Source organism: Rutilus rutilus (genome assembly GCF_951802725.1).
Source record: "Rutilus rutilus genome assembly, chromosome: 4".
Lineage (NCBI taxonomy): Eukaryota > Metazoa > Chordata > Actinopteri > Cypriniformes > Leuciscidae > Rutilus > Rutilus rutilus.
The window spans coordinates 11587060-11599469 of NC_140212.1; the positions used below are offsets into that span (position 1 = coordinate 11587060).

The 12410-nt window shown below is 37.7% G+C and overlaps 1 protein-coding gene across 2 annotated transcripts in view; it reads right to left on the reverse strand.

Moving 5' to 3' along the window:
* Positions 1-825, reverse strand: part of plxnb2a.1 (plexin b2a, tandem duplicate 1) — a 107348-nt gene extending 106523 nt beyond the window's left edge. For both annotated transcript variants that reach the window (XM_084406941.1, XM_084406940.1), the window contains exon 1: positions 453-825. The gene's annotated coding sequence lies outside the window, so the exon portion shown is untranslated. The remainder of the gene's footprint in view (positions 1-452) is intronic.
* Between the last annotated feature and the right edge of the window lie 11585 nt (positions 826-12410).

Below are 12410 nucleotides of genomic sequence, written 5' to 3' on the forward strand. Positions count from 1 at the left end.
GGAAGTACCCTGGAATACACGTAAACACTGTGGTAAAGAATAGCTATCAGTACCATGGTACTTTTTGTAAGGAACATAGGCTAATCGACGTCGCATATCTTTCCACATTCTCGCAACGCCAGAGCGTGCTTAATCGCTTATTTACATATTTAAACAATCAACGTAAAACTGAAACAATACGCTACAAAGTTGCATGTCAGTTAGACACGATGTTTCAGTTGTAAGTGTTACAAAGCTTCAAAAGCGGTAACTGTGAATCCACTTAAATCACATAAATCATCTGATTTAATTAACAAGAATTTCCCAAACGTAACGATAACAGTTAAAGCCGTAAGTAACGCGCGAGACTCAAGGAAATAAAGCGAACAGACGTTGTTTTAAACGTTTACAAACACGCGCGACTGAAAAATGTAAACCATACAGTTGAAACAAACAGAAAGTTCAACACTCACCTTTCTGGAGAAACAACTCGCGAAGGCAGATCAAGATTTCTGTTCGTAAACTGCCAGAGACCGATCGCGAGGAAAGATTTACATTATTCGTCTCCCAAATAGATCACTGAAGCTAGTAGAAGAAAAAAAAACCAGTATTCCTTAGGAAAAAAGCCGGGGAGGCAGTACACTTTGTTAGGGAAATCCGAAGAACTATGGGCGATGTTGGGAATCCAGTGTCGAAAACAATTCTTCCACGCCCTGTAGGATGGGCTTCAGATCAACCGCCAGGTGCGCGTTAAGTCTGAATGTTCACTGAGACCTGTGTGAGTTTTGAAGGAAAATCGGTAGAGCAAAAGTCCCCACAGCTGATGGATGAGGACATACAGGACTCATCTGGACCTGCCCGACTGACCAGAGGGAGCACTCGCGCGCTCTCTCACCCACCCGCACACGCGCGCGCGCGCTCTCCCTCTCTCTCTCTATTGGTCTCTATCTATCTCTTTATCAATTTCAAGTTATGAATGGCATACTTTTGCATGTAATATTGCCAACGTTTCAGTACAATGACATAATGAAATAAGATACATTCAAATAAATTGTAGGCCTAAATAATAATAAAATATAACAGATAACTGAGATTAATTTCAACTTTAGCCTATGGCATGCAATGTTGCTAAATTATTAATTTACAAAAAAAAAACTATCACAAAATAAAACAAAATATGCATGGTACCAGAAATATTAGTCTCAGTAAAGTTAATACATTAAGAAATTGCAGTATAAAACAGACAGCTTCAATGGTTGTTCCTTTACTACATGATTGTCTCTTAATACTTTAATAACTGTGGCTACTTGTGATCACTGAGTCATTTGGTAAGGATTTATCTACTTTTTATCTCTGATGGTGATGAGACATTCTTCCAAATGTTTAGGTCCCGGTCTGTTTGAAGTCTCTCTTCCGTTATCAGACCCATTCCTCCTGTATCAGTCTACAAAAGTGCTTGAAAAATGCCTTTTCCAAAGTGGAAGTGGGAATCAGAAATAGTTCTTTGCTCCAACCTTGCTTCAAACATCCTTGAGGTCCCCCACAGGCCCTCTGTGAAGCCTGAGCTGGAATCAAAGAATGATCCTTTCCTCTCCCACCTACACTAAATCTGAGATTTGCGGTAATCTGGCTCATGCTGAGACTGAGATTAAGGCCAAACCAATTGTAAATCATAATCAAAGGACAGATATTAAGGATGGACCCAGAAAATTGTGTTGCGACAACATATTTAAGCTCACCTCTTTCATTAGTCCAATGTTTTTGGTGCTGTTTTGAAGATTAATATTCAGATAAGAATAATGCAGTTTAACAGTTTGACAAGCAATGTTTCAAAAAAAAAATCAATAGCCTACATCAAAACAGAAAAAAACAACAACAAAAAACAAACAGGGGTCAATAATTGTAATAAAATAGTACATTTAATAGATAAAATGAAGTAGGCTACAATAAAATTTAAAATCAATAAATGTAACATTTTAATTAAAAGTATAATTATAAAATTTTCAAATTCAAGGTATTTTATTGACATGATTATTTTGCATGTGATATTGCCAAAGCATGAATACACAAAAACAGTGACAAAAAAGAGAAAATAATAATAATAATAATAATAATAAACAAAATGGTGCCAGTGTTGTAAATATTCATTATAAAAATCATAATTTTAATAACATTAAAAATGTACAAAATTTGCACAAAATGATCAACTCAGAAAACTTCTTGACTTTTGAACCTTCCTGATGCTTTAATTTGGCAGGCTTTGAGTTATTTAACCGATTGACCTTCATAAACCCACCAAATTCTTCTGTCATCCACAGGTAGCCGAGGTCTTTGAAGTAAGAAAAGCTTTGCCTTCAGAGGACGCTCTGGGTAACATGAGAAACATCATTAATGCAGTGTCTCTTTAAAAATATTGTTTTGGACCCCCGTGTGTTATTGCAGCAAAAGTGTGTGTATGTTGTAGTTGGACCCGAGTGTCAAGGCTGAATGATTTGAATAATTCATGACTATGGAAATTAGTCTGTCTGAAGGAAAAGAGTGCGGTCTTTGCCCCAAGGCCTGTAGGGACAGAGATGCTTTGCTTTTTTTCCCATTTATTATTTCTCTCTCTCTCTCTCTCTCTCTCTCTCTCTCAACCCTCCTAAATGCCTTTTTCTCATATATTATAGAGTGTAAAATGCATGGAAAATTTGAAGATGATCAAAACACAAGAAATATAACAGGAGCAGCGAAGGAACGAGACAGAAAATCAGAGAAAATAATGATAGCTGTCAGGTAGAATGATATGGCATTGTGCCCGAGCGTGGAACACACAAAGCTGGCTGTCATCTACAACCATTGTTCTATTTTCTCTCAAACAGCCCCGTTGCTCAGAATGTCACACCTCTTTCAGCAAATGATGAGAAATAGATGACTGAATCATCTGACAAATCAAAAACAAGACAGTAGCAGACAGAACAGGTCATTTTTTACTTCACTGGTCATGTTTTGAGTGGCTCTATGACAGATATCGATTGGCTCACATGAAGTTTCATCAGATTCCAGTGAAAATTCAAGTCATTTTAAGATATTTTGACTCTTGTATTGACTCTTAATAAGTTGAGTTTGACATCTAGACAGTGAGAGAGAGAAAGAAATATCATGGGAAAGAATTAAATGGTTTCGAATATCGTCTTTAATAATACCTTGAAAACCCCTGATCATATTCTTGTGGCGCCCTCTACTGTTTCAATTTGTTATATCAGCTCAAATAGTCAATAAAAATCTCAAGGGGACTTTTGAGCTGTGTATAACCCCCTCCACGAGACTGCCACACCCGAAAGTGCCATTTAACGACAATAACACTCTCACCGTGTTCGTGAAACAAAAAACAGACGTTACTTGCATTCGCCCGTGTGCTCCTGAACTTGGCACATCCAGAACGGCGGCAAAGACAGATGAGCAGAAACAGTTACGCTGTCAGTTGGCAGAGAAAGACAATATGCTGTGAGACAGCAAACAGAAGGAGCCGTGTAGAGGGAGGGTGAGATAAACATGAACAAAAGTGAGCGAGAGCGAGAAAGGAGTTATTTTTAGACCGTACAATGATTAGATTTGCTTTCCTGTTGCACCGAGCCAAGTTGCTCAGGCGGCTGTCAATATGAGTTATTGCATATAGGCCTACCTCGCTCTAATCAAAAATGTGTGTGCTTTTGTATGAGTGACATTGTCGAGTGTGTGTGTAAATGAGTGAGTGGTCCATGCATGTATGATATGCGTGTTTGTCTGTCTGTGTTTAGGCCTAAATTGCATGAACTCCTTTTATAGCGTCTGGAGATGTTGGTTTAGCTTGGTGAATCCGGTATTCCCTACAGTGCCAGCTTGGTGCAGTGCCACTAATGAGCCATCTGGTGCTCTCACCATCAATCCCACAAGTCCTGGGACCATCACCCAGAATTCTGCACCCCTGTGTTCAGCCAAATGACGAGGCCTCTGTAGGGAACAAGATCAATGGAAAATGTTTTGTGCAAATTTGCATACAAAAATATATTGAAAAAAATATATATAAATAAAATATATATTTTAAATATTTATCATATTTAACTCGATCATATTAATAGATGTATAATATAAAATACTACAGATTTATTAAGAATTTTTTTTTGTTTATATTATATTTATATATAGGCCTATTTAATATATTTATTTATGAATAAAAAGAATATACAGTATTACCAATATACAATAGCAGATAATACACACTTGCTTCTCAAGTGTTTAAAGTTTGTTCACTTCAGAAGTACAAAAAAATAAGTCCTTTTTAAAAATTATTGTAGCGTTTCATATTTTAGTTAGCATATATTTATAGATTTGATAAAAAATAATACAAGTATAGGCTTACACGAATAGGCTTAACACACACACACTACATACTGTAAATAAATATACGTATGTATGTATGTCTATATATATATACACTCACCTAAAGGATTATTAGGGACACCATACTAATACTGTGTTTGACCCCCTTTCGCCTTCAGAACTGCCTTAATTCTACGTGGCATTGATTCAACAAGGTGCTGAAAGCATTCTTTAGAAATGTTGGCCCATATTGATAGGATAGCATCTTGCAGTTGATGGAGATTTGTGGGATGCACATCCAGGGCACGAAGCTCCCGTTCCACCACATCCCAAAGATGCTCTATTGGGTTGAGATCTGGTGACTGTGGGGGCCATTTTAGTACAGTGAACTCATTGTCATGTTCAAGAAACCAATTTGAAATGATTGGAGCTTTGTGACATGGTGCATTATCCTGCTGGAAGTAGCCATCAGAGGATGGGTACATGGTGGTCATAAAGGGATGGACATGGTCAGAAACAATGCTCAGGTAGGCCGTGGCATTTAAACGATGCCCAATTGGCACTAAGGGGCCTAAAGTGTGCCAAGAAAACATCCCCCACACCATTACACCACCACCACCAGCCTGCACAGTGGTAACAAGGCATGATGGATCCATGTTCTCATTCTGTTTACGCCAAATTCTGACTCTACCATCTGAATGTCTCAACAGAAATCGAGACTCATCAGACCAGGCAACATTTTTCCAGTCTTCAGCTGTCCAATTTTGGTGAGCTCGTGCAAATTGTAGCCTCTTTTTCCTATTTGTAGTGGAGATGAGTGGTACCCGGTGGGGTCTTCTGCTGTTGTAGCCCATCCGCCTCAAGGTTGTGCGTGTTGTGGCTTCACAAATGCTTTGCTGCATACCTCGGTTGTAACGAGTGGTTATTTCAGTCAAAGTTGCTCTTCTATCAGCTTGAATCAGTCGGCCCATTCTCCTCTGACCTCTAGCATCAACAAGGCATTTTCGCCCACAGGACTGCCGCATACTGGATGTTTTTCCCTTTTCACACCATTCTTTGTAAACCCTAGAAATGGTTGTGCGTGAAAATCCCAGTAACTGAGCAGATTGTGAAATACTCAGACTGGCCCGTCTGGCACCAACAACCATGCCACGCTCAAAATTGCTTAAATCACCTTTCTTTCCCATTCTGACATTCAGTTTGGAGTTCAGGAGATTGTCTTGACCAGGACCACACCCCTAAATGCATTGAAGCAACTGCCATGTGATTGGTTGATTAGATAATTGCATTAATGAAAAATTGAACAGGTGTTCCTAATAATCCTTTAGGTGAGTGTATATACATATATATATATACAACTACAACAAATTGTACAATTTTGGACAAATTTTGCTTTTACAGGCATATATTTATTTTACTAAAAATAAAGACAACACAATGGATACATTTTTTTTAAACAAAAAATAAAGATAACTCAATCGATAATTCTTTCAGTTGGCAACTTGAGCCGTGAAATACCCAGTTCTCATCATCAACCTGATTACGAGTGCTCAGAGATGTGAGAACGCTAATGAAGCCACTAATGAAGACTGAGAGCAGCTCTTTGAAGGAAGACACTGTGCCAGAGTGTCCAGTGTTGTTGATCAGATTCCCAGATTATTCCCAGTGCAAACAATACAAATCATCAAAAGACAATTATTTAAATAATTCCTTTGCAGCTCTTTCAGGAGCCAGATCCATTCTTGGCTTTCAAAAATTATGCTTTGATTGATTAATTGCCTTGAGTGTTGCTTACACACACACACACACACACACACACACACACACACACACACACAACAGGAATCTCTTTGTTTGTATAATGATTAAAACTTGATTCCATAATCTATTGCATCAGTATGTGATTACATCAGATTCATTCATTTCTGTGGTTTATGGCTGGTTGGTTTCAAATAATAGGCTTCACAGAGCAGAACAATTCAATAGGAAGTTCTGAAATTGTAATTGGGGCAACGCTCTTCCAGATAACCTTCAGAAGTTATATATATATATATATATATATATATATATATATATATATATATATATATATATATATATATATATATCATAATGGGGTTGTGCTGCTGTCCCCAGGATAACAAATTACTTTGGCATGCAGTGAAACACTGAATAACCAGCTAACAAGAACATTGTTTTTTGCGAGGAAATGATTGCACTTTTTGAAACTCACTTTTTTTGTCTCACTGCTAATTAACAGCAACCTTGGTGTATCCATCACTCTAGAAGCGCTTGAGTCCATGAACACAGCTGAGTAAGCAGAGAAGTGTTTGGAATTACTGTTGTTATTGTTCACTAAAACTAGAAACAAAATCATTTAAAGTCATTCAATCACTTTAAATGACTTAAAATTTAAATTAAGCTTAAATAAAATAAAATATAATTATTAGATGAAAACCATAAAGTTAAACTTGTTCCTTGACAACTAACTGAAATAAATAAGTTTAAGTTGAGGTACTAAAATGACTAAATCTACAACTTAAAATATACTGATAGGGGGGTAACAGATTGCATAGATTTTAATAATTATAATTACTTATAACTACTTATACTTATGTAACTAGTTTGTATTATATTTATATATTTTTTACTTGATTATTGCCTTAAATGTGTTGTTTGCAACAAAGTGTACTTTGAGTGTCAAACCACTAGGTGACAGTATATTGTCATTTTAAATTTGTCATGAATGCCTAAGAAATAGAGATCTAGTCTATCATCATTAATGTCATTCTGTAAGAAATCTTAAAAACAATGAGATAGTTCCAAAATCCAATGAATTACATGAAGCACTTGAGCTGCCAACAATTAGGGTAACTTAGGGTAGCATAGGCGCACCTGAGTGGTCCAGCATCTGGGATAGATACAAACAAACAAATTGTTCTTTTCGAAACTGCTTTCACTTCCCTTCTATTTCTATAGACTATCCATTCTCTTTTCCACAATTCTGTCTCAGAAGACCAAATAATGCTAGCATTTAGCACCCATGCTAACACACACAATAAAGAAGTAGGGTCTATGTTTGCAAGTGCAAGTGTTTAATCATAGTTTAAACTAACATTGCAGTCTGGGTCTGTTTATTGTATAGGGCTGTTTGTGTGAAAGTACCTTAGAGGTTATACCGTGACAGTTTACACATAGAGCGAGGGAGAGAGACTGTTTATTTAATGGAGGTACGTGTGCAGTTTCATGTTCCCACTCTTTCACCTGTCATTTTCTCAGCTTCCCCCTTCATCTGTCTCTCTGTATTTATGTTGATTATTGAGTTGATAAATACGCATGATGCTTGGGGCGTGTAAAAGACTTCCTGTCCTTTTCTAACCACTTCAAGGAACCCAGCACACTGAGCCAAGTGACAACACTGAGTCAGCTCAAGCGTTACATTAGAGCTGAAATAAACACTCACTTTCTTTCTTTGATTTCACAAGCAACTCAAGGAAAAACATCATCATTTTCCATTTATTTAGTTAAGACATAAAAGATAAGCTTAATTTCCTGTGGATGTCCCACTCATAAAGGTCTCCCAATGTCCTTGTCCCAGAATTAATGTCAGCACCGAGGTTATAATTTTCTCCATGTGCTGTAAGTTTCCCCCCATAAAAACAATTTTTTAAATGTCAAGCCTGTTGGAAAATCCATCTTATGCTGGCTGTTTTGGAACGTAGAAGCTGGTTTCTAGCTGGTTGAAACTCGTCATTAACTAGTTCAAGCTAGTTATTATTAGTTGGTTAAAGCTTTAGTCACGCTGGTAATTAGCTGGTCCAAGCTAGTCCTCAGCTTGTCCAAGCTGGTCATTAGTTGGTTAAAGCTGGTCATTAGCTGGTTTACTCTGGTCATTAGCCGATCCATGCTGCTTCTCAGTTTATTCCAAGCTGGTAATTACTGTAGCTGGTTCAAGCAAGTAATTAGTGGGTCCAAGCTGGTCAGTTGATGCATGGTCCAAGATGGTCAACTAGTATTAAAATACATTTAAATACGGTACATTTGTAATAATAGAAGACATACTACTACTCTTACAACACAAATATCACAAACTGAACATTGCGATAGGCTACATACCTTTTTAGCTAATTATAGTGAAATAATCACAGATTCAAGGGGAAAATAGGAATAACTTAATTGTCTCTATGCTTAATGTCTCATTTGATGACGCACACCACATGCATACGTGTGGAAACCACCGATTCTCAGCTTAGTTATGGGAAACTGAAACTTTCTCAAAGAAGTTGTGTTTGACACCCTGGCCTCCAGAATCCTTCAGCCTCAAATGCACCACTCTGTCCCCAGTCACAGCACCTCGTCCCAGGCTCTGGGTGTCACCATTATCCATAAAGAAGTTAAGAAGGATTGTAAGATAATAGGTGTGTGTTTTTTTAATAACAATCAGTTATCAGTTATATCATTTCTATTTATTTATTCTTTCACCAGAGTAAAAAGAGCCATTTGACAGTTCAGTAATAAGAAATCCTGTTCTTGTCATTCGAATTCAACTTCCTGTGGGGTGTAGCCAACTCAGTTCCAATTCCAACTCTCAAATTGCAAGGAAGTCGATTCTTAAATTGTGACGCCCTGGTTGTTTATGACATCCATCATGTCATCAGAAGCTGTGGGACCTAGACACGATATCAGACCTACTTGGGCCAATTCATTATCTGTATCGGTTCCCCTAAGAGCCTTTACTCAAAACCTTGGCAAAAATCCTTTATGCTGACGCCATAATGGTGTCACTGCCATTCCTCATTCGGTCTGTAAGCATTATACCATATGTAGTGGTAAAAACGAGTTTCATATTTTTAATCCTTGTTTCTTGTCCACTGTGGGAGATGTTGATGCTATGATTCTGACTCGTGCAAAGTACCATACATAGATCCAGAGAGGCGTGTTGATGTTCCAAACAAATAACTGAAGTTTATTAAATCAAAAATAAAGATGCATTGTAACATAAAACAAAGCAAACTACTTTAAGGCCGCTGGCAGGTTTGTTGCACCATGCCACCCTAGCTCCATGTGCACGGTCAAAAGACCGTATGCTCTGGCACCAGCGCCCCCCTCCTGTCAGGGGTGGCCTATCCTTTTTAAACATCCTTTTCCCTCTCACCTATAGAGGGCTCACACTCAGAGAAATAAACACAATTAACAATATAACATACTGATATTTAAATTAACAAATTCATAAAAATGAAATAAGGTGGTAAGTATGGATCCTACACCCAGCCCCTAATTGAGCATTTAAGCATCAATTACAATACGCTGATTTCACGCAGCCGCCATTTTGAACTTGAAAGTGAGGCTCCGGTGGGAAGAACCCCGGAAGTACAGATAAACAACAATGCCTTGGACTACCAACCTGAAGCTGCTGCCGCGATTTACACTATTGGAAGATAATTTCTAATATAGGATATGTATATAGTTCATTCCTGCTTCGTTTTTTACTCTCTGAATTATATATAAAAAAATTATTTTATTTATAAATAAATTTCACTGTATATAGTCTAAAGTATGAAAGAAATGTATGTACAGTTTTAGAATTGACACAACATCATTAAACACAACAATACGCCATCGCATTCACGACTCCTATGATTAAAGGCGACACTTCCGGTTTTCTTCCCACCGGAGCCTCGCTTTCGATTTCAAAATAACGGCTGCGTGAAATCAGCGTATAGGCCTACATTAAATGTAAATGGAGCCAAACTAGTCTATACAAGAAAAAAAGAAGATTCATCATTATTCAGCAGTCACTTCTATGGTTCAGATCAAATTTTCTGCATCTTCCAATAGCAGGCAAAGTTTGGTAATAGGTCTTTCCAAGAAACAAGTCTTTGTCTTAAGTTTAACAGTTCTTATGAGTCCTTTGGAATCAGGTAGATCTTCTGTTACTCTTACAAGAGGCACGATCCATGAGGTGCTGAGCTGTCCATGACTAGCAGAATATCTCCTTTCTGCAGTCCTCTTTTTGCAGTAAACCATCTCTGTCGTTCCTGCAGTAATGGTAAGTATTCTTGGGTCTGCTAAATACTGTACTAGCCTCCACCGACGTCTGTTGTATACATCTGACCTTTGAAACAATCCCGGTGGAAATGTAGGGCTAGACTTTAACAGAAGAATGTGAATGTAACAGAAAAGACTTGCTTTGAAAATTGAATATGTTTGAGAAAAGGAGGATTATCCTTAAACTTGAACGGAGTGGATGGACTGTTTGAAGTTTAAGGATAATCCTCCTTTTCTCAAACATATTCCATTTTCAAAGCAAGTCTTTTGACATTTTGTAGTGGTAAAAAACTAAGTTTGCTATTTTTAATCCTTGTTTCTTGTCCACTGTGGGAGATGTTGACAGGTGCAAATCCCACATCCGAAATAAACACATTTAACAATATAACAACATACTGATATTTACATTGAGAAATGTATAAAAATTAAATAAGGTGGTAAGTATGGCTCCTATACCCTATCTCATAATGAGAAAATGTTTCCCGTAGAATAATTATTACACTATTAGCCAAAGAAAGGAAAACGACATATGAACGAGACAGGCGGAGATACAAAGTGCTGATTAACAAACGTCTAGGAAAAAGTCATTGTTAACTGTATGTTATATTAGATACAGAATGGAATCAGATAATACATTTAAAATACAAAATAAAGATATGTTGAAGTGATGGAAGGCATGTTTTTGTGTCCAGGCTGGGATAGCCAGAGGTGCAGATCCACCATAACACCTGGCTGCACTTCCCAGGCCACAACCTGCGCTGGATCCTCACCTTCACACTGCTGTTTGTGCACGTGTGCGAGATCGCAGACTAGGGAATCGTCTCCAATACATGGGTTTCAGTTTATGAAAGTTTTACGACCTACCGCTATGCATTTATGTTTATGTCTTTGTGTATGAATGGATTATTTCAGGCAGATGGAGTCCAATCACTTGCACCTTGTGGTGAGATCTGGTATTTATCTCATTTCCTGAAGAACCCCTAGTATCGAAGTAGCTAGGTAGTCTTTTGCTGTCAGGTCAGAATAGGATTAAATCCTCACTAGCTTGTTTAATCTATACCAGTAAATCTAGGTGTGTCCCTACCCCCTCGTGAAACAATAACAATCATTGACAACTAGGCACATTGATCAAATTCATGCTTACCCTCCAGCAGAATCTTTCCTGGATCCTTCGTTGTCCTTGGTCTTGCAAGATATTATTATAATGCTCTGTCTATTACTTATAGGAAAGCTTAAGTAAAACTTAACAGTGTTTGTCTTTATAAAAATAAAAATGTATTTGAACAAAAGATAAAAATACTGGTTACACAATGATTAATATTTGTAGGAAATCATCAAAAGGTTACAGGTTATAATACTTCAGCTTATCCAATCTCAACAGGGCAGTCCTGTATGAGTGGAAAATTACACAGGCTATTTACCTTGTAAGCAGTTCCAGCAATAGATGTAAAAAATAACGTGTTCTCATCCGAGGTTTTCAAGTTAAGATAATACGGCAGAGCAATATAAGCAAAAAGAATCTCAGTTAATAAACTGAACTGGAAGAGAGCTGATTTCTCCCCAGGGATGCACATGACATCAAAATCAAAAATGCAACAACCAACAGTCAAAAAAACAGTATACAGAACTGGGTTACATTGTTCCTATGCAGTTTCTTGGGTTTTTTAACTAAATCATGTGACATCAACCTTCTATTGCCTCAGTCAAGGAGGCTTCTGGTGTCGACATTGTTCCCCATATATGGGCATTCTTCCGTCCTTCCCGTCTTCTGCGCTTCGGGCCTCTGTGTAAGTGTGTGCATGTGTTTGTATCTGGAAGTATATTTGTAGGTTCAAAATATCTTTCAAAATTCAAATAATTCCCTACAACCTCTTCATGCCAGCGCTGATGGGCTTCATAGTGGCCACGACATCAGTCGTATATTATCACAATATAGAAACAGCCAAAGCTATTATTTCGTGTAGATCCAGTTTACACACACACACACACACACACACACCACACGCACGCACACGCATGAATGCCTGTGCGGGAATGTGAAA